A 24713-nucleotide genomic window follows, 5' to 3' on the forward strand; every position below is an offset into this window, starting at 1 on the left:
TGACCTGGTGCCTCCATAGCCAAGTGGGAAGGAGCAACAGTGCGTAGCATACGCTTCTTGATTAGACTGGGGTTCGAGCCTGTCACTACCAAATACGGAGGATGCGGAAAGGTCAGGGAATGACCCCGCATATTCACGGAGCAATATGGCCTTAGTTGCTAATGCTCCTAAAAACCAAACAACAACAACTTCTGACCTACCTACAACAAATTTGGCAGGAAAGGTGGACAACCTCCACCAAAGGAGAAATAACTCGACAATTTATACCAGGCATCGACAGAGTATTTCCCAAGTCCCCGACCTGGTTTTCACCAGGACTACAAACTACCTATCTTCTAACTGGACATGGCGCCATCCGCAGCAAACTCGCCATGCTAGGCGTCGAAAATAACCCCCTATGTGCATGTGGCTTCCAAGAAACCTGGGACCACTTGATGTTCGACTGCCATCTGTACGAAGATCTCCATGCCCTTCTCATCACTCAGCTCCAGTACAATCCCAGGAACCAGGAACACTGTCTACTTGATGACGAACAGAACTACAAACCAGTCACAAAGTTTGCCCAAGACAAGTGACAAGTTTGACAAGTTCTCACAAGGTGCAGAACTCTACTGCAACCAAGAAACTTGGCAACCACTTAGCATGACCAGAACAACCTCATCGCTACAAACCCTGCACTGAATCTCAGCCTGAACAGCAACACTGGAAAAACTGAATAAGAAACAACCACTATCCTGTTGTCGAAAAAAAAAAAAATCTGATCACAACACTGAACAGACTCTTCGCTTCCTCTACAAAGATCTGATGTAACAAACACTAAATAGACACTCTCCCATCAGGACCAAAACTGCATATAACTAATTGTGCTGGTTGAAGCCAAAATTGATCTCATCTTCCTCTTATCACGATAAGACAAGACAAACACTGAAACCGACTCTCCAATCACTGCCACCTTGTCAGTTGGCAGACCAGGCTGGACTCCTTGTAAAACCTATTTTGCCGGCTAAAGCCAAGACTGAAGTCCCATCTTCTTACCACAATAATAAAAGGAAATCACCGGAACAGCTAGGTGCCCTACCCAGATCACCCGTTGGTGATCTGGGTAGGGCACCTAGCCTCACCTTCTTTCCCTATCCTGGAGAGGGGAGGGGATGTTCCGTTGTCTACTTTCTTCCCTGCCACTTCCCCACTTTCTCCTGGTGGGGCATGGGAATGATTTCCAGTGGGGCATGGGAATGCCCCACTGGAAATCATTGGGATTGTCTTCTCTATTGTCTCCATACTTCTGACCTTTCCCCCCAACCTTCAGTTTCTTTCCCCCACTCTGTCTGTACACTAGCGCACGTCCCACACGTCCAAATTTAAATTTGACAAAATTAAACCGTGTTCACCAGGCTTTTCCAATTCTAGCGTTATCTTCCCAATATTATTATTATTTTTTTTTTAGGCCCTAGCCGCTGAAATCTCAGGAAATTAGGTGGCAGGGCCTGCCAGAGTAAAACAAACAAATGTTTTACCTGGTGTACCTGGTCTGCTTCCACGGGGCTTAGTGTGGGCAACGTTGGGACTCACCAGGGTCCCAGCAGCTAAATGGCCAGAAGAACAACGGTACACAATACTACACACCATAATATCCATACACTTTTAAATCTCTGGCCTTTACAGTGTACTCTATCACACGACAATGTAAACTACGCAGAGATGGGGGGAACCCCTGGCGCCGTTAGACCTTAAACACACTATACACCCTGTGTATGTATATATATATATTATGAAAGATTCAGTTTTCAACTATTTCAAGCATTATTAAAATTTATCTATAAATATATTACATGACAGTAGTGGGCAGATTTGCTAACGCTGCCATCCTTAGTTCATTATTCGTCTATATAATCTGGTTAAGATTACTTTTTGTCAGTGGTGTGGCTTTGCATTGGAGTGTTTGTATCTGTTCTATTTTTAATTTTTGCTGCATCAGGACCACTGCTATTCAAGTCCTCTGCACTGGCAGTTTGATCTGGGGATTGGATGATGGACTGATCTTTTGTTCGACTCGCCTTTGCGGCGATTTGTGTAGCGATCGAATTGCTCTGACCATTATTGGCCTTGTGGTCCTCTGTTGAGATGGAGCATAATGGTCAGTCTAGTATTGTTTTATTTTATTGTAGTTGGTTTACATCTCTGCTGGTGATGTTTCACATAAATTTGGACGGTGCCCATCAAAGTGGGCACCGTCCAAATTTCCATTTAATTGGCATTCAAAATTTAATTGATTATTATCTTTGCATTTAGATTTTCTAAATTATTTTGGAGAGTTTCTGCTGCAATATTTTTACTCTTGTTACCCTTCTCTTCCCTCCCTGTTGCTTTGATCGTTATGTTTAATTTTGACTATTTTCACTCTTCTGTCTTGCCATGCTACTGGCATTATTTTTTATTTTTTAATTATCATTCTAATATATATATATATATATATATATATATATAAAAGTTAAAATAATAAGTTAGAGAAAGAGGGAAAGACAGAAAAAAAAAAGAAAAAGAATAAGATGAGCAATATCAAACAACATGTTGTGTAACATATAGAAGTAATATATATATTAAAAAAAAGCGCAAAATCAGCGAAAAAACAAATAAATAAATAACAAAGACAGAAGTGGAAAAGGAAGATACGCGGTAGGAATATGTTTAATTTAGAAAAATATTAAATATAGGGCAAATATAGCTAAAATTATAAGCCAGCAAATAATAAATTCAGACTGGAACCAACTTGAGATACCACAAAGGCCAAAAAATGTGAAATATCACTGAAATGACACGTTAATAAACCAATCACAAAAGAAAATAGATATAAGACAAACAAAACAAGGAACAAGAACAGATGACTGTTTCATTCAATCTCATCACAGGACACATGGATACAACAGCCATGAACAGTACTTCATTTCGAATGTAATGCAAATTACCGCAACAGAAGGAGTTTGGGTTATTGGGTTATTTTAGTGATATATATCACATTTTAGTGGCATTATCCCAAGTCGGTCTTTTTTTTTCAGTCATGTAGCTCCTGGCCACCAACAAATTCCTCCAACTTCGTCAATCTTGTGCACTATGAGCAGAGTCACAAACTGTCATGCCCAGAAGTTCACTGATCACATCCTTCTACCTAGTTGTAGATTTTCCTCTTCCAAAAAATTTGAGTTTTCTTCTGTTGATGCTATGAAGAAGAATTTTAGGCCTGCCAATTTTATTCAATACCCACTCATTTGTTCTTTGATCAAGGTAAGAAACATGCAGTATTCTCTTCTAACACCATATTTCAAATTCCTCAAATTTCTTCCTGTCAACTCTTTTCAGATTCTATTCTTCACATCCACAAGTGGCAACCAGAAAAATTAACAAATCAATGATTCTCAGTTTTGTCTTTAGGGACAGATCTTGATCTCTCCATAATTTTGTCAGGTCAGTGACCAACGTTTTAGCAATCGCCTGTTGTCTCTTTAGATCATTTGATCAGTCACCATTTTTATTTATTCTTGACCCTAAGTAATCAAATTCATCAACTCCTTCGATATCTTGCTCATTAACCTTCACTTTACTAGAACCTAGATTATCACCAATCACCATAATTTTAGTTTTACATTCAGAAACATTCCTTTTTTTTCTTACTTCAATTCCAAGTATCATCTTAAAGGCACTCAGAGTGCCTTTAAGATGATACTTGGAATTGAAAATTAGTACAGTATCATCTGCATAACAAAGGTTGTTTATCTCCAGACCTCAATTTTTAAAACCAGTGTTTAAATCTTCTAAAGCTTCACTCATATCTTTGGCATAAAGATTAAAAAGGTGAGGGGAAGAAATGTAGGCCTGCCTGACACCATCACCAATTTTGAAAAAGTCTGTGTTTCCCATGTTTGGTTCTTAGTTCTTACAGTTCCATCCTGCTGCATGTATCAGAGCTGCAAACCGAACCAAACCGCACCCATTTTTTTGAACCGTGAACCGAACTGAAACCACTGAACTGATTTTTTTCTGAACCACAAAACAAACCGACATTTTTTTGGAAAAGTGGTGCAGTTTATGGTTCAAACATAGATTATGGCCTACGGGTCAACGAAAATTTTCATGGAGAAATCCAGTGAGTAGGAAACACACTCCTTCCTCTTTCTTTTTCCAATGTTCATGGCTAGGCTTCTAGAATGGTTACTAAGAGGACGTGAAAAGCACTACATTGGATTAGCAGCCCATCTCAGGGGTAGGGAAAGAGATTTTTCCACTTTAACCAAGAAATGATATGTGAAGGGACCCTGTGGGTACAGGGTCCCCACTGAGCTTTTTGAATAGAAGCTCTGTAAGGGGGTGCATGGGAAGGGATGCTCTCGATGCAGCAGAACACTTACATGGATATTTTATTTCGGATATTTACACCGATCAAATCAGTGATAAGGAAGTTGTTGTTATTTGTTATTTGGTTTTTAGGAGCATTAGCAACTAAGGCCATATTGCTTCAGGGATATGCGGTGGTCATTTCCTGACCTTTCCGCATCCTCCGTATTTGGTGGTCACAGGCTCGAACCCCAGTCTGATCAAGAAGCGTGTGCTACGCACTGCTTCTGCTGCTGCCCGCCTGGCTACGGAGGCACCACGATAAGGAAGTGAAAGGACGTAGTATTAAGAATCACTCATTAGCATTTTTCTTTGCAAAGTTTAGTATGTTTCATTTCTGAGGGTTCATCATTCCTGTTTCTGTTCTGGCATAGTGCATTTCGGCTGTGATATTAGGGTATGCGTGGACAGCTTGCAGGAAGGATTCCAAAAAGAAGCATCTTTGGTAAGTGTATATGTATTATTTTATTGTAACCTTTACTTATTAATTAAATTATAATAACTCCTGGAAATTCTCATTTGTATCAGATGAATTTTTATTTTATTGCGGATATTTCGATCGTAATGATAAGAAATTCATACACTGAATTACAGAGAATCTCCAGTATATCTAAACATGCTTAATATTAATATAGTTCTAATAACTATGTGTATGAATGGAAAACTTCTCTGCAGTATTTTTATTTATTATTATTTTTAATATTTTATTTTATTTAATATTCACAGTATGAGATATAATTGAATAATGCACAAAGTTGTACATTATTCAAATTTTTTTTTTTTATTATTATTCAATTTTTAGTTTTAGAGAAAAATAGTAGGTGTAAAGGAATCTAAGTATTTATCACTTTTTTGTGGCTGATAAGCTCAGAAAAGATCAATAATGTAGCCCTGCTGCTAATCAAAGATTATGCACCCTTATTTACTGTTAAGTGCTGGGTAATATTTAAGAAATAAAGGATATTCTAAGTAATTTAATAATAACGTTTTTGTTCATTTTATGTACATACTTTGGTAGTTTTTGATTGGAACATTTGGCATACTTCACCTCTATTGAGTTGTTACAACTTGTTAGCGTGTCTCTTAAATATTATTTTTGTAACAATTTAAAAGTAAATATTTATTTCTGTTTTTCCCTCCCCCAGATTATAATGAATGGCAACAGAAAAGAGCATCCTGTCCACAAAAAAATTCATTATAATCGTGACACAGACAAGAGTAAATGTATTGTTTGTAAAAAGGACTTGAAGGGACAACATTCAAAGACATTTAAAAAGAAAGTGTGTCACCGATTATGAGAATGTTTTAAAAAAGAAAGCAAAAACAGTCTTCACAGCTACCTACTATTACGAAATTTGTTACATCTAGTGTTAGAAAAACCGTATCGGTTGAAATATCTGCGGAAATAGTTAAAGATGCATGCGTGGGATTGGTGGGTGTAAATGGTAGACCATTTTCTCTGCTTGAAGACTCTGGATTCCGAAAATTACTGGATCTAACTGTTATGGGACTTGGTAGTAAACGTCAGATAAATCATTAAAATATTCAAATGAGATAAGTAGACGAGCTAATCATTTGCGTAAAGAACTTACAGCTGCTTTGAAGGGCAGATTAATTTCCTTTAAAAATAGATACTGCAATTTAATTTGAGAGGTCAAGTTTGGGAATAAATATACAATTTTTTGATTGTGACAAGATTGTTCTAAAAACACTTGCGATTTGAAAATTGAATGATCGGGCTACGAGCAGTAATTTATGAAAATTAGTTTCAAGTGTCTTGCAAGAATTTTAAATTAAATTAGAACATGTGTATTCTTTAACAATATGATAAGGTCATTCAAATTACTTGCTCAGGAACAATATGGTAAACGCAATATGGAAGGTAATGATACTGAAGATATCGAAGAATCTGAGACTATAGACTCTAGAGATACAAATGTACGTAAGGAAAATTTCCATGATCTATGTGTTCAGGATATTATGGTATCTGTTCATTGTGTTACACATTCTTTGCAGTTGGCTGTTAAAGATGTTCTAAAATGTGATGAACTGAAACTTCCCTTGGCTAAAGCAAGAGCAGTGGTGAAAAAGCTGCAAACCCCTTCTATCCTTATACACATTAAAAGAGAAAAGTGTAGAAAACCAACACTAGACTGTTGGAATTCCACTGTTAATATGTTACGATGGAATTCCAATGTTAATATGTTAGAACTTCTTGTGGAGCTAAAACAATTTTGCATCGATTTATCTGTGTCCATAAAGTAATTGCATTTTTCAGCCAGTGTGTGGCAAAAAATTGAAAATATTATAGAAGTTTTGGAACCCGTTAGGGTAGCATGTGAATTGATGCGGTCAGAGCAGCTCCTGATGACTGATTTTTACTACACATGGATGAAATGTAAAATGGAAGTTAGAAAAATTGGAAATGAATTATCATCTATTTTGGTAACCTCTCATGCTATGAGAAGTAAATTTGATGGAAAGTGAGACTTTTTTAGCTTGTATGTATCTGGATCCCAGGTACCAAATATTACTAGATAATATTCAAAAACAGAAAGCTAAGGAACATTTGTGACATTTATGTTAGCTTGTGCCAGCTACAGTCTACAGTAAAGAATCCTGAAATGAAAAGTTCAGATGAAATTGCATATACAGTTGACCCTTGAACAACATAGGGGTTAGGGGTGCTGACCACCAGCACAGTCGAAAATCTGCGTATAACTTTTGACTCTCCAAAAACTTAACTACTAATAGCCTACTGTTGACTGGAAGCCTTACCGATAACATTAACAGTTGATTAACACATATTTTGTATGTTATATGTATTATATATTGTATTCTTACAATAAAATAAGCTAGAGAAAAGAAAACGTTATTAAGAAAATTATAAGAAAGAGAAAATACATTTACAGCACTGTACTGTACTTATCGATACCATAAGTTTATGTTGTCTGTTTACAAGATGAATCGTCTGTCTGTCAGTACCTACATCAATATTGTCTTATATGATACAAAACACTGTAGACTTATTACTTACACTAGACATCAAAAATGAAAGTTGATGTGAAAAAGAAATTCATATTTATTTACAGGTACAGCAAGGCCTCGCATAACGCGAGTTTGATTAACACGATATTCAGTTAACGCTATTTGAAAAATGATACTACTTTTCACTTTACACAATGCAAATTTCCAGTTAACGCGATCTTTTTTTTTTTATGCGATAGTTGAAAAAGATTTGATTCGCGCGTTAAGCTTACCGCGAGTTGTACGGTCAATAAACTAGCAAACAGAGCAAAGAGGGGGGATAAAGAATTCTTCACATATATAAACGCCAAGAAGAGCAGGACAAACCGGATCGGATATTTACGTAAGGCAAAGGGGATAGTAATAAATACACCAGCTGCAGTTGCAGATGAACTCAACAGTTATTTTGCGTCGATATTTACAAATGAAAAGCCTTTTGTGGCAATGGGAAATTGTGGGAGCGAAGTTAAAAAATATGTAATGATATTGAAATTTCGCAAGATTATTTAATGAAAAAACTTTCGAGCCTACAGACCAGTAAGGCTCCTGGAGTTGATGGAATATACCCTATAATCTTAAGAGAGGCAGCAAGCAAGTGCATTGAACCATTGAGGCTAATTATGCGAGCATCACTAGACTCTGGGGAGATTCCCTTGGATTGGAAAAGTGCAAATGTATCTCCCATACATAAGGGTGGCTCTAAAAGTGAAGTTGGAAATTATCGACCTGTCAGTCTGACTTCAGTAGTAGGGAAAATCATGGAGGCAATGATTAAGGGTGGAATTCAGAATCATTTGGATCGAATTGAAATTCTCAAGGATACTCAGCATGGTTTTGTAAAGGGAAAATCATGTTTAACAAATCTGGTTCGCTATTTCGAAAGGGTCACTCACGGGCTGGATTTAGGGAATAATTTCGACATTGTTTATTTAGATTTCAGCAAAGCTTTTGACTCAGTCCCACATGAACGGTTGCTTTATAAGCTGGAACAGGTTGGAATCACTGGGAAAATCCTTAGATGGATAGAAGGATGGCTTCAGGGCAGGAGGCAGAGGGTTGTGATAAATGGCTATTCCTCAGATTGGGTTGATGTAAGAAGTGGGGTTCCCCAAGGATCAGTATTAGGACCACTTTTGTTTTTAATTTTCATAAACGACATTGATGAAGGGATAGAGGGCGAGATGTCTAAATTTGCAGATGATGTTAAAATTGGTAGAGTAGTTAATGATCACTGTCAAGCTGAGCTTCTTCAGAGAGACCTAGATAGACTTCAAGAATGGTCAGAAAAATGGCAGTTGTGCTTTAATCCAACAAAGTGTAAGGTATTACACCTGGGAAACAGTAATCCCAAAAAAACTTATTCACTTGGTGGAGTTCAACTAAACCCAGTACTGGAGGAAAGGGACTTGGGTGTTACGATACGGTCAGACATGAAATTCTCTGAACATTGTAAACAGGTTGCAAGGAAGGCCCATGGTGTCCTATCGATGATCTATCGAACTTTTGCAAGTAGAGATAGGGATGTGATAATCCCATTATATAAGGCTTATGTTAGACCACACTTGGAATACTGTGTTCAAGTATGGAGACTGCACCTAAAGAAAGACATCGAGCTTCTTGAAAGGGTGCAAAGAAGAGTAACTCACCTGGTGAGATTGGCAAAAGGGCGTCCTTATGAAGAAAGACTTTGAATATGTGGGTTGCAGAGTTTGGAAACTAGACACCTTAGAGGAGATTTGATTGAGGTGTTTAAGGCTCTGAGAAGTAAAATGAATGAGGACAAAATTTTCAAGATTATAAATGATGCTAGAACTAGGGGACATAAATTCAAGTTACGGGGGGAAATGTTTAGATTGGACTGCAGGAAGTTTTATTTTAGCCAGCGAGTTATAAATTACTGGAATAAGTTGCCTTCATGGGTGGTAGAGGCCGACAGTTTGGGGAAATTCAAAGGTCATCTGGATAGTACTTTCGGGTAAGGGAAGCGCATAGGATGATAGGTTTAATTTCCTTTTTATTTATACTATACTTTATTTTATTTATTTTTTTATTTATTAATTATTATTATTTAGTTATTTTATTTATTTATTTTTTTTTTGTTTTTATCATTGTTTTGTTCGGATTTTTTTTTTTTTTTTTTTGGCTGGTGCAGCATAAGCCATAGGCTTTTTTGCACCATGCGGCCATTACTAATACTAATACTAAACAAACGTTTGCCTGCTGCTCGCCTCAGTGTGTTACATCAACCATCGGAAGAAGACGTGTTTGTCTCCTGCTAATAAAGTCAATGCAGACTTGCATTTAAAAATTCAAATTTTTAAATGAGCCAGATGAAAATGTTACTGCGAAGAAGATAACGGTAAAAGAATTAGATGAAATCTTTCGCATCACATAGAACCTCAAACAAAAGGTTTGATGTTGTCTGCAATATTTATTTCGCCAGAGCCCAGAGAAGATTGTTGTTGGCTATCGGAAAAATTGATTGATGAAAAGAGAAAGTCAACACTGTTCAAATATTTCCGCAACAGTAATTTCTTCATTGTGTATTTTATGTCAGAGGTTCCCAAAGTTTCTCGGTTCACGGCGCCTTTAATGTCTCAGTAATTTTTTCAAGGCGCACCTAGACCAAAAGAAATGCCTAACAGTTTCGTTTAGTAGTTAGGTCCAAACAACTTAATAAGAAATGCTGAAACTGTGAACTACCTCAAGCTAGTAGTTCGTGCAGTGTCCGACAGATGTCGAGTATCGCTGTGTTTCCCTCGAAAATTTAAAATATTCCGCAGCGCACAGTTTAAGAACCACTGTTTTATGCAATAAACATTTAATTCCATAATTATTTTCATTATCTTTTACATTATATACAGTTAAAAAGTTATTTAAAAGGTATTTTTAAAATTCTTTATGGACATTCCAGAAGGTCAAGGACCAATTATAATTTTTCCTATTGGTTATGATATTCGATTAACACGTTTCCGTTTTGCGCTCGCGGGACGAATTAATCGCGTTAATTGAGCCCGCCTGTATAACGATTCATGCACTGATAACGAAGAAGCAGCAATGTGATTGCTTTATGGTAACCTAGCCTATACACTATGACACAAACACATCTCTACATTCTTGCCGTACAGTTATTAGATTTTCACATGAAGACACTCACACATACACAACAGATAAGCTTATTAACTGTACAGCATGATGATTATTTACTATTCATTAAGTGGAAGTGGATCATCATAAAGGTCTTTATCCTTGTCGTCTTCACATTGGGGAGGAGGGGGTTTGTCTTGCTGTCTCAGGGGTGGCAGAAGCTGAAGACGTGGAAAGAGAGGTAGGCACACTCAGTGTAACTTCACGGAAATACATCGTAATTTCTGTCTGACATTTTTTGCTTTTTCATTTCTCTAAAAACGTTTCTATATGGTACAAATCCTTCTTCCACCGTTTGCTTTAGTTTCAGTGCCCGTATCATAGAAGGGCACTGAAACTAAAGACTTTTACGACATGGACCCTTCCATGTCATAAAAGAAGTCAAAAGCAGTCTTGAATAATCGGAACCCTTCTGCCAGATTGTCTAATGTCAATTTGTTTTCTGGCACCGCTTCTTCCTCATAGTCTCGCACTGGTTCGGAAGTACTTGTCTCCATCAAGTTGTGTCCTGTTAATTCCCCCCCCCCACCTTTTTTGCCATATCTACAATCTCTTTCATGATTTCCTTGATTGGCTCTGTTGTAAATCCTGTAAAGTCATACAGAACATCTGGACACAGTTTTCTCCAGCAGGAATTTATTTTTTCAGGCTTGATGGCTTTCAACGATGGCATCTTCAATGATGTAATCCTTCTAGACTTTCATGATGTTCTCTCAATCGGGGTTCTCTTCCATAGCATTGATAATCCTTTCCATAGAGTACCGTGTGTAATGAGCCTTAAAGGTCCTTTGACCCCCTGATCTAGAGGCTGAATTAGAGACGTTGTGTTTGGGGGCAAATAGACCACTTCGACACCTTCGGTGTTGAACTCGTGGGGTTCTGGGTGGGCACGGGCATTGTCCAATATCAAAAGAACTTTAAAAGGCTGTCCCTTACTGGAAAGGTACTTCCTGACTTCTGGGACAAAGCATCGATGGAACCAATCCAGAAAAAGGGTTCTCGCTGTCCAGGCCTTCTTGTTGTTCAACCAAAAAACTGGCAGCTGGTGTTTATCTTTTCCCTTCAAGGCTCGGGGGTTAGCAGCTTTATAGATAAGGGCAGTCCTGTCATAAACCCGACTACATTTGCACAAAACAGTAGAGTCAGCCTATCCTTTCGTGCCTTAAATCCTGGTGCTCGCTTCTCTTCCTTACTAATAAATGTCTTTTGTGGCATTATTTATCCAGAATAGGGCACTTTTGTCTGCATTAAAAACCTGTTCAGGCAGATATCCTTTCTCCTCAATGATTTTCTTAATGGCGTCTGGGAACTCGTCTACTGCCTCTTGGTCGGCAGAAGCTACTTCTCCTGTCATCTTGACATTTTTTAAGCCAAACCTCTTTCTAAAATTATCAAACCATCCTTTGCTGGCATTAACTTCTGCAGCTTTAGATCCTTCACCTTCCTTTTGCTTTATGTTGTTATATAATGACTTCACTTTTTTCTCAAATCATATCAGAGTTTATAGGTATGCCTTTCTTATAGCAATCTTCTACCCACATTAAAGCTGCATTTTCAATACGAGATAAAAAGGTATTTCAAAAAAAGTGCAAGGTTTTTGGGCCTGCTGGCGTAGCTGCAGCGACGGCTTCACAAATTTCCTTTTCTTTTTTTACAATGGTCCTTTTCTTTTTTTACAATGTTCTTACGCTGGATTCATTTATCTTGAAATGGAGGGCAACTGCAGCTGTAGACCTCAATCTATGCTACATATCAAGCAATTCAACTTTTTCTTGTAATGTCATGACTTTTCTCTGCTTCTTGGGAGCACTTCCAGCATCACTAGTGGCACTTTGTATGGATACCATGGTGTTATTCACGGTTTCCGGTATTGCACTAAACATGATGAAAAATACGCGAGAACTGTGTATTTTTTGAGAGATCAATTTTTACTGCAATACGTAATTTATTGGAGAGACGAACTGCTCACGCAGAGATGATTGGCATCACAAGGCGTTTTAAGTGGATACTCGCAACACTTCAGCTCACCGCAATAGCAACAGGAGGTGGCTACGAAATTATTACAGTAGTACAAAAAATTATGATATTAGGGTCCCTCTTAAATGATTACAACTACCCATATATTTATTTGTCTGTAAATTGCACGTGTTCTCTTGTCGATTTGCCTGTTTGCTGGACGAAAAAACTGCAGTTTCTGTGGGAAACCTTGCTATCTACGCCTGAGACCAACTAACTCAGCCGTGGAGTGAAAAAACCCACTAAAGTTCTTTGCGTCATCGACGGGATTCAAACCTGGGCTTTTTCCACCTCGTGTGGGGAGGACGGTGACGTAGCAAAGTGATATCATAATATCACTGTGCTACCCACGCAGACATTACAGTAGTAAAGTATGTACTACAGTCAATTTTATGCAGTTAGATTTAATACTGCATTTTTACTTTTGTTTACATTTCTCTTGATTGTGAATGGCACCAGGTACGGTCTGTAAGTGTTTGTGTGCGTAAGTTTTGATAAATTTTAACTTTTTATGATAGACTAACTGTAGGCTACCCGTTTTTAAATTGGGATACAATTATTAGGTTGTCAGTTCATCTCATACTATTTACTTAATACGACTTTTTATACTTTTTGCTTTTTTCTTCTCTGGAGTTATGCATACATCGCCTCATGTGCAAACATCAAAAATTAAGCTATTATATACAAAGATATATATATATATATATATATATATATGTGTATATATAACACCAACTAGATAAATTGGACAAAAAGTATTAGTGGTGAAAAAAATAATCATTAGCTCAAAGTGCCAAATTAAATTAACTCAAGTTGGACTTTTTTATTGTACCTTATAATATAATAAAATACCCTACACATATAATAAAATAAAATAAAAATAAAATGGAATAGTAAAAGTAAAATGATAATACAGCTAATTATAGATATATATGGTAACATTGAATGGAACGTTAACAAGGGCTAGCTCCATACAATATATGTCCTATCATTGCGGTACAAGTAAACACATGGGTTGTGTTAGGGTAGCTAAGAATAGAAACAGGTGCAGGTATACTTGCGTGTACACCAATGCTAGGAGTTTAGTAAATAAATTTGATGAATTTGAGGTATTGCTCAAAACATCAAAGGCAGATATTGTTGGGATATCAGAGACGTGGTGTCACACAGATATAAGGGATGCAGAACTGCAATTTGTGGAGTACAACGTCTACAGAAAGGATAGACAGGATAGGAAGGGGGGGAGGGGTTATGCTATTAGTTAAGAAACACATAAAAACCAAGGAAGTGAAGCCAGTCGACATTGCTGGACAGTGCAGTGTTGAGTCAGTTTGGTGTGACATAAGCATTGGGAGATCAAAATTGAGAGTAGGAGTGTGCTATAGGCCTAATGACTCTGATGAGTATAATAAGGAACTGTACAGGGAAATAGAGTGGGCCAGTAAATCAGAGAGTCTTATAATGGGAGATTTTAATTTCCCAGATATTGACTGGAATTTGGGGGCTGGTTACTCACACACTAGCAGGGCTTTTGTGGATTTATTGGATGATTGTTTTCTACATCAGCATGTTCGGGAGGCAACTAGAGGGAGTAATACTCTTGATTTGATTATCAGCAGTGATTCTTCATGCATTAAGAATCTGCAGATAAATGAACCACTAGGTGGCAGTGATCACAGTGTGCTGAAGTGGGATTTACTCAAAGAGGTAACTACCATTAGGGGTAAAGGGAAGGGTTATTGCTTCCGTAAAGGCGACTACGATGGACTGAGACAATATTTAAATTCTATACAGTGGGACCAACTGATGATGTTATCAACAGCAAATTCAAAATGGGAAGCATTCAAAGAACTTATCTTGGAAGCTACTAGGCTTTACATACCAACTAAGAAATATTGTTCAAGGTTTAGGCCAAAATGGATGTCAGATGGACTAATGAGGCATATGGCAGAGAAGAAAAATGCATGGGATACTTACAAATTAACACATGACACAGAAGCCTGTGATAGATACAAGTTAATATGCAACCAAGTTACAAAGGAGGTTAGGCAGGCGAAGGCAGATTACGAGAAATCCTTGGCAAGGGATGCAAAGAAAAACAGCAAAGAGTTCTTTACTTATGTAAACTCTAGAAGGAAGGGGATGAATCAGATTGGTCCACTTGATATTGATGGGTCAACTGTTGATGATCCTGCTCAGGTAGCTAACAAACTAAATGAATATTTTGCATCGACATTCACACATGAGGAGTTATTCAGCAAGGGGAATGCCAGAGGTGTATTCAACTCTAGCAGTAAGCTACAGAATCTTGAAATAACTGGGAGTAAAGTGGAGGAGAAACTGTTGAAGATAAACACAAGAAAGGCACCCGGGGTGGATGGGATCTATCCAGTTATATTAAAGGAGGCAGCAAAGGAAGTAAGCAAACCCTTAGCCATAATTATGAGAGCTTCCTTGGACTCAGGGGAGGTACCCATAGACTGGAAATGTGCAAATGTGACCCCAATTCACAAAGGAGGATCAAAGGCTGACACAAGTAATTATAGACCTGTGAGCTTAACTTCTGTTCCAGGAAAATTAATGGAGGCACTGGTTAAAGAAGCACTGCAGGATCATTTAGACAAGACTTCAGTTATAGCTCAGACACAGCATGGTTTTGTTAAGGGGAAGTCTTGCCTGACCAACTTGATTGGATACTATGATGCAGTCACAAAAGAACTGGATGCAGGGAATAACTTTGATATTATATACTTGGATCTTAGAAAGGCTTTTGATACTGTTGCACATGGAAGACTGCTACACAAATTGGAGCAGTGTGACATTGGAGGCAAATTGCTGCTATGGATAAAGGGGTGGTTGAGGGGGAGAAGACAGAGAGTGGTAATCAATGGACACTGCTCATCGTGGACTAATGTTATTAGTGGAGTCCCTCAGGGCTCAGTGTTGGGTCCATTATTGTTTTCTGTATTTATAAATGATATTGATGATGGTATATCAAGCTTAATGTCCAAGTTTGCAGACGATACAAAGGTTGGCAGGGTTGTCAAGGACACTACTGACACTATGCTGCTGCAACAGGATCTGGAAAGGTTGAGCAGCTGGGCTGAGAGGTGGCAAATGAAGTTTAACATTGACAAATGTAAAGTACTACACATGGGAAACAGCAACCCCAGAGCAACGTATCAACTCTGTGGTACTACACTGACAGTGGTAGAGAATGAAAGGGACTTGGGGGTGGTTGTGCAGGCAGACGGGCTGCAAGAGTAGCTCATGGAGTATTGTCAATGATATACAGGAATTTTTCCAGCAGGGATAAGGAGGTGATTATTCCATTGTATAAGGCAATGGTCAGGCCACACCTAGAGTACTGTATACAGGTCTGGAGGCCTCATTTCAAGAAGGATGTAGAGCTGCTGGAACGAGTACAGAGAAGGGCAACAAGATTAGTGAATGGAACAAAGGGGTGCTCTTACGAAGAAAGGCTTAAGTTTTGCAAATTACAGTGTCTGGAGACTAGGCACCAGCGAGGTGATCTGATAGAGGTGTATAAAGCCTTGAATGGTTTAAGCATGCTCAATGCTGATGGGATTCTTCCTCTAGCTCAGAAAAATCACCTGAGAGGGCATAAATTCAAATTGAGGAAAGACAGATGTAGGATAGACGTGCGGAAATTTGCCTTTAGCCAGCGGGTGGTTGGTTGGTGGAACAGACTTCCATCCCTTGTGGTGAAGGTTGATAGCCTAAATAAGTTTAAGGCTCAGCTGGACAGGTATTTTGAACGAACAGAGGGGTGAAGTGGAAGTGGGTTTTTTTTTTTTTTTTTGGCTGATGCTGCATAAGCTTGCTTTCTTGCATCAAATGCCTCTACTAATGCTAATGCTAATAATTAGCTGAAGCTATCTGTTTCTGTTTGCCATTTGCCAGTTTTTCTATGTTTAAATATACTGAGAATTTACTGTAAATATATAATCAAATTGGCTTAATTATTTTAATATACCTTAAATTTAGCAGTGAAGATTAATAATAATGGAAGTGAAAAATGAATAATATATATGAGTACCAACTATTTATTTATGTAGTGAAAAGGAAGGCTTATGCCTAAAAATTAAGGCGAATATGAAGAGGATTAAGGATAGTAATAGACCTCAAACTCCCTTGAATTGCTCTAATAGATTTTGAGGTATAAAAAATTAGTTAGCAAGCAAAAAGCAAAAGCATAGAAACAGCATTTTATATAGATACTTCGGATTTACCGAGAGCGTAACTGCCCGAACTTTTAGTAAGGATCTTGGTATTATAGTATGTAGTGATATTTGATGTAATATAAATCCAATAATGATTAGAAATTATCTGATATATTAGAAGTCTTTTGAATAAGATATAAAATCAAGTACAATAGAAAATACCTGATATATTTGAAAATATACAGATAAGATAAAAATATAGAAATATAGAAGCTCCACAGGAAATTATAAGAATGAATCCTCATTTAATTAAATAGCAGTTCAATTAGTTAATTAAAACTAGTTTTCTGTAACAACAGAAATCAAATAAATAGAAATTGAACTGTACCTTCTTGTAGTGGACTACAAAGCTAAAATACTTTTATATATCTAGTTTCTGCCTTTATATATGCTGAAGAAAGACAACAGTACCCTCTCACTTTTGGTTATTATGTGAATAATTAAAATTTTAACTGAATTTTGGAAAAAAAGAAATAATGCAAATGAAATTATTAATTTAACTTCATGAGATGTTTGAATAATGCAGAAAAAGTAGATTAGAAATTAAAAGTTGAAAACCTAAATAAGTATTAGAAATTTTGTAAATATAAGAAAATACTGAAGGATAAGGCCAAGAAAGATAGCAGCACCCTCTTATTAATGGTTACTTTAATACCAACTTGAATAAATAATTAAACAATTAGAATAAATAATTAAACAATTATTTCCATGGAAGATAATGATAGAAAAATGCTGGAATTTGTACCAAAAGAAAATGTTGGCAAAATACTAGAGAAAACAATGACTGATATATTTTAACTCACTTTAACAAGAAATTAGCTGGTACCCTGATGAGTGAATAATGCTAAATATATCAAAATTTTTTTCAAAAATTATCAAAAATGAATTACTGTCCCAAGAACAAATATAGGTACAACCTTTCTACAGTGTAAGCTATATGTAAAATGCACCAAGGGAAGTGCCTAATATGTACAAGTACTCAGAATAACCTTAGCAAGATTTAATTATATTTTAATTATGTATTTCAGCTATAACTAATTCTGGGTTAATATTTTCGTGCCATTTATTAATTGCTATATTTACAGCCCTGTTAAGATATTTATCTATGAACTTTCCTGGGAATTCATTCCAAATTAGTTTGGCTTTTAATTCTTTTAGTGATTCTATTATACTATTGCTGTTATTACCTATTTTTATTAAACTAAAACTCTGGGAAATAATAATGTTACTATGAATCCTTTTGCCAATATTGGAATGCCAATGCGTTAAGCTAATAGCTTCAAAGTTAAAGTCTTTACATTTGTCATATACCAATATCAATTATTATCAACTTTACATATATCTATATCAATTAATATGTGCTTTACTTAACATTATTAAATTATATTAAAAATTTTGTTTGAATAATTATTTTATTTCCAAATTAAACATTTGTATACATTTATAAGTACTGAATACGAGAAGAGATTAATATTCAGAGTTAATGTTTTGGTAATTTCTGCTCCTTTTTCAATCAGATTTAAAATGATTAACATGCAATTTTATTACTTGTCAAATATATTATTAATATACTGTAATTTACTTTTATTTAAAATAAGATTTTATGGTAATATTTTATTATAATGTGATATTATTATTACTATCATTAATGAACTAAGAAACTATACAAATTATTTCAGATGATATACTTGACTGAACCAAACCAAACCACTGGTCAAAATCGCCTTTAGAACCAGACTGCGAACCGAACCACTTCAGAAATTTTTGAACTGAACCGGTCCAAAATTTTAGGTGGTTTGCAGCTCTGGCTGGTATAGTAGCTTAATCAGCTGAATTATGTGGATTGGAATCCCACATTAGTCATTGTTTCTCATGTTGTTTTGTGTTTTATCGATTATTCAAAACCATTTGAATAATTGATAAAACACAAAACTGGAACACTGAATTCTTTGCCTTTTTCAATAATCAGTCGTAGACTTAAAATCTGATCTCTAGTTTGTCTGCCTTTTCTGAAACCTGCTTGCTCTTCTGGCATTTTGTCTTCAAGTTTTCTTGAAATTCTCTTTAGTATGATTTTAAGAAGAATCTTGTTAGCATGAGAAATTAGGCTTATAGTCCTGTAATTTGAGCAAATTTTCAGATTTTTTTTTTTTTTTTTGGTAAGGGAATGAAAATTGATTTCTTCCAATCTTGTTTCCCAAATCTTTACAATCATTTTATGAAAAAACTTGGCCCTTCACACCTGTAGCTTTAATCGATTATGCTGGGATTTCATCAATTCCACACAAATTGATAAAATCCCAGCCACATGTCAGTTCAGTTCTCTGATGACTTTTTCAACTTCTTCCTTCAGTGGAACTGCTTCACGATCACACTCTTGAAAATGGGGTGGCAAATTATTAGTGTCAGCAGGTGCTATGAAGAGCTATTCACAGTATTCTTTCCACCTTCCTTTAACTGTGTTCTCTGTTAAAATTTTGCCCTTGCATTAATTACATTAAGTTTTGGTCAGATCTTTTGTAATGTTTGCTTCAACCAATTCACACCTTCTCTTCCCCCCCATACTCGGGGTTGCTTTAACTGTTATAAATTCGCTGGGAACTGTTGGCTAACTTCTTGGGTCTCTGCTACAGCCTCGTTGTGTTGGCTTCTCACAGCCCACTTCGCTGTCTCCTGCCAGGCTTGACAATATATTTTCATATACTGATTATATTCTTTCATCTTAAATTACACTTTCTTTGTTAAAATTCATGTAGGGCAGTATGCTATTCACAATTTTTCTTTAACTGGAATTAACTGGTTTTAATTTTAGCGTAATTTTGCACTTTACCTTTTATTTATTTTAGTATTATACTGGTGTTCTTTATTCTTTTTATTTTTAGTCTCTGTTGGATCAGCTATGATATATACATATACACACCTTGTTGTCTGCTGTGTATATATAAACAGAAACAGAGGGCTTGCTTATTGCTGTGTTTCCTTTGATGATGTAGTCAAACTCTTTTAGGATTGACAGCATGAAGTACCATTTATACAGGGTGTTTCAAAAGTGATGGTCAATAATTTAAAGGTGAACTGTACAGACTACAATATGCAAAAAAAGCCTAGTAAACATGGGTCCCTAAGTGAATCGTTTTCGAGATATTGCATATTTCTATTTGGGATCTACCACTGACAAGGTGAACTGTACAGAGTTGAGATCCACCACCGACTTGTTTTTTTAGGTTAGGTTATGCTCATTCTCTCCCTTTTCCCCTCTCTCAATGCTGTGACACGTAGCAGGCATACTAGTACTTGTCAAAGGATAGTCAACACGGAAAGAGGTTACAGCAGTGGTTTTCAACCAGGGTGCTGCAACAACATTCCAGGGGTGCAACGTAATTTTGGTTTAAGTTACTAAACTTATTATTATTTTTTAAAATTTATATGTTTATTTCATTATAAAAAGGCATACAGTATCTTTTTAATTTTGTGGTGATCTATAATTGATGTTTACTTAGTACCTCTATATAAAGAATAACATTATTATATACTGTATACATATAATTTGTATTATGAAATGTAATTTTTATAATTATATTATTGTAATAACTATAAATAAATATTATTGTAATATATATATATGCAGAGAGCGAATCGGATCTAACAGGCAGAAAATTGAGTAGGGGTGCCGAAAATAAAATAAATTACTTAGGGGTGCTGTTATTAAAAAAAAGTTGAAAACCACTGGGTTACAGCAACAAAGAGTATGTGGACATGCACTTCATGTATGGTAAAGCCAACGGCAGTGCACTCAAGGCTGCACGTTTGTAGCAAAGAACCATTTCCCTGCCAAAGGCAGCCCTGTTGGGCTGCCTTTGGCAGGGAAATGCTTCAACGCCTTAGAGAACAGGGTGCTTCGCACATGGAGTACGAGCAGGTAGGCCCAGAAGCATAACACCTGATGTTGAGGAAAGGGTGTTAGAAAAAAACAGAACAAAATCCAGGAATTTCAACAAGGAGGGTTGCACTGCAAGAGCTTGTACTGAGTCACAGTAGTGTGTGGCGAATTTTGTAAGTTAATACTTAGTGTCCATACGAGAAATCCAAAGTTTTCTCGTAATCTACCTGCCTAATGAAACTTGTGGCAGAGAAGAAAAATGCATGGGATGCATATAAATTATCAGGTTATACAAAGCCTATGGTAGATATAAGCTAGTCTGTAATCAAGTCACAAAGGAGGTTAGGCAGGTAAAGGTAGATTACGAGAAATCTTTGGCAAAGGATGCTAAGAAAAACAGCAAGGACTTCTTTAATTATATAAACTCTAAAAAGAAGGGGCTGAATCAGATTGGTTCATTTGCTATTGATGGCTGCTCAGATAGCTGATAATCTGAATGAGTATTTTGCATCTACATTCACACATCAGGAGTTTTAAGGGAGGAAAATGCCAGAAGTTTATCAAACTGTAACAGAGTGCTTAATAATTTTGTAATAACTGAGAGCAAAGTGGAGAAGAAATTGTTGAAGTTAAACATAAGAAAGGCACCTGGGGTGGATGGGATCTATCCACTTATTAAAGGAGGAGGCAAAAGAACTAAGCAAACCCTAAGCCATAATTATGAGAGCATCTTTGGACTCAGGGGAAGGCCCAATGGACTGGAGATGTGCAAATGTATACACAAGCTCATAAGCTCATACACTTGCTTTCTTGCATCGCATGCCACCACTACTACAATTCACAAAGGGGGATCGAAGGGTGACACAAGTAATTACAGACTAGTTAGTTTAATTTTCTTTTCCGGGTAAAATAATGGAGTCACTGGTTAAAGATGCATTGCAGGATCATCTAGACAAGACTGCAGCAATAATTCAGACACAGCATGGGTTTGTTAAGGAAAAGCCTTGTCTGACAAATTTAATTGGATAGTATGATGTGGTTACAAAGGAACTAGATACAAAAATAATTTTGATATCACATATTTGGATTTCAGGAAAGTTTTTGACACTGTTGTGCATGGAGGATTACTGTACAAATTGGAGCAGTATGGTATTAAGAGTAAGTTGCTACAATGGATAAAAGGGTAGTTGATTGGGAGAAGACAGAGTAGTAATCAACGGATGCTGATTTTCGTGGACTAATGTTATTAGTGGAGTTTCACAGGTTTCGGTGTTGGGCCCACTGTTGTTTTGTATATTTATGAATGATATTGATGAAGATATATCAGGCTTAGTGTCGAAGTTTGCAGATGATACAAAGGTTGGCAGGGTTGTTAATGACAGTAATGGCAGTGTGCTACTGCAACAGGATCTAGAAAATTTGGGCAGATGGGCTAAGAAGTGGCAGTTGAAGATTAACATTGACAAATGCAAAGTACAAATGCAAACTACCCTTGTATCAACATCGGTAGAAGTAACCCCAGAGGAACAGACCAACTGTGTGGTACTACACTTAGGGTGGTAGAAAATGAAAATGACCTGGGAGTAATTGTGTAGTCAGATATGAAGTTTTCTGAGCAGTGCAGAGAGACTGCTAGATCAGGTCATGGGGTATTGTCAATGATACATAGGAATTTTGCTAGCAGGGAAAAGGAGGTGATTATCCCTTTGTATAAGGCAATAGTCGGGCCATGCCTTGAGTACTGCGTACAGGTTTGGAAGCTTTATTTTAAGAAGGATGTACAGTTGCTTAAGCATGTACATAGAAGGGCAACAAGATTGATGAGGGGAATGAAGGAGTCCTCTTACCAAGAAAGTCTTCAGTTCTGCAAATTGCAGTGGGTTGCAACTAGGCACATGCAAGATGATTTGATTGAGGTGTATAAGGCATTGAATGGGTTGAGAATGCTGAATTCTGATGGGAATCTTCAGCTTTCTCAGATTATGATTATGAACCTGAGGGGGCATGAATTCAAATTGAGGAAAGACAGTTGTAGAATACATGTGCGGAAATTTGTCTTTAGCCAGCGGGTTGTTAATTGCTGTAAATTATGTTATTATTATTATTATTTTTTGGTTTTTAGGAGCATTAGCAACTAAGGCCATATTGCTCCGGGATATGCGGTGGTCATTTCCTGACCTTTCCGCATCCGCCGTATTTGGTGGTGACGGGCTCGAACCCCGGTCTAATCAAGAAACATGTGCTACGCACTGCTGCTCCTTCCCACCTGGCTACGGAGGCGCCCTGTAAATTATGCCCAGGTAAATTATGCACAATGACATCTGGAACAAACTTCCATCTGTCATTGTGGAAATTGATACCTTAAATAAACTCAAGGAGGAACTGGAAAATTTTAGATGGAATGGTTGTGTGAAATTGTTATTATTATTTTTTTTTGCTAATGCTACATCAACTCATATGCATGCTTTCTTGCATCTCATGCCTCTATTACTTCTACTACTACTACATTATCATATACACTGATGAGCCAAAACAGCTCGTACCTTGTGAGGCATGGACGCTACAAGATTTCTAAATGTGTCTTGTGGTATCTGGTACCAACACATAACCAGCAGATCCTTTAACTCCTGTAAGTTCTGTGGTTGAAACAACACATGCTCGATGGGAGTTTTGTCTGGGAATTTGAAGGCCAGGGCAATACCTGGAAGTCTTCCTTATGTTCCACAAACCAGTCTCAAACAATCCAGGTGGCATGGCATGGTACATTATTCTGCTGAAAGACAGCACTGCCAGAGGGGGGAACCGTTGCCATGAAAGGGTGTTCCTGGTCAGCAATGATATTTAGGTAGGTGGCAGATGTCAGAGTGCCTGGCACATGGATGACTGGACCCAGTAGAACATCGCCCAAAGCATGACACTGCCGCCACTGGCTTGTTTTCGTCCTACGGTGCACCCAGGTGCCATCACCTCCCCAGGTAAATTATGCACATGTACCCGGCCATCCACATGGTTCAACAGGAAACGTGATTCATCGGACCACACGACCTTATCCCAATCACTCAATGTCCAGTTTCGATGCTCGCGTGCCCATTGTAGGCGCTGTCGCCAGTGAACCGTGGTTAGCATGGGAACTCGGAGCGGCATGCAGCTACACAGCCCCATTTTCAGCAGGGTACGATGTACTGTGTGTTGTGACACATTACTCCCATCGGCAGCATTCCAATTACCGGAGAGTTGCCCTTCTGTTGCCACTTACCATCCGTGAGAGCCTTCGCTCACATCAAGCATTGATGAGCCGTGATCGTCCTTGCTGGCGGTTCGTGGGTTTCTCCTCCTCGGACCACTTTCAGTAAGTACTAACCCCACGGCTAACCATGAGCAACCCACAAGCCGTGACATTTCAGATATGCTCTGACCTAATCGTCTGGCCATTACAATTTGGCCTTTGTCAAACTTGCTTAAGTCCGCTGCTTTTCCCATCTGAAGAACAAGAGTAACGCTGATTAACAGAGCTCAGTATCAGGTGTTTTTTATACTGTGTCCTGACCCACAGACGCACGCTGTAGTTCACCTGCAGTTGCTTCGATTTGCATAACGACTTGCTGGTCATAATGTTTTGGCTCCTCAGTGTAAGAATTTTTAATTTATTAATATGACTTGTCCTAATAACTGATCTGAGAATACAATTAAATTTTGTTTTTATTTTTCAATGCATTAAGATGGGTAAGACATAGATGCCCGATCCATTTAAAATCAGTTAAATATATATTTTTTGGAATTGTCAATTTTAACACAGCTTTTTTAAAAGATAGTATATGGCCTTAGAAACAAATTCTTAAAACTCAAGGTTATCATGTTCTTCTGTATGTTTGATGGCTGGCACTTCTTATTTCTGATAATAAACAAACAGTATCTCAGAAAGGGTAATCTGCTATTTATTTAAAATATAACACTATTATTATGACTGCCTTATTGAATTACCAGTTCTGTTTCATTATCCTGTTGCTAAG

At 37.2% G+C, this 24713-nt stretch overlaps 1 protein-coding gene across 6 annotated transcripts in view; it reads right to left on the minus strand.

Annotated features, from left to right (window-relative positions):
* The window catches only part of Pex23 (tectonin beta-propeller repeat-containing peroxin 23), an 851062-nt gene that overhangs the window by 97665 nt on the left and 728684 nt on the right, over nucleotides 1–24713 (minus strand). The gene's annotated exons all lie outside the window — the stretch shown is intronic.

This window comes from Mastigoproctus giganteus, chromosome 7 (genome assembly GCF_048544385.1).
Source record: "Mastigoproctus giganteus isolate SK-2022 chromosome 7, ASM4854438v1, whole genome shotgun sequence".
In the NCBI taxonomy this organism is placed as follows: domain Eukaryota; kingdom Metazoa; phylum Arthropoda; class Arachnida; order Uropygi; family Thelyphonidae; genus Mastigoproctus; species Mastigoproctus giganteus.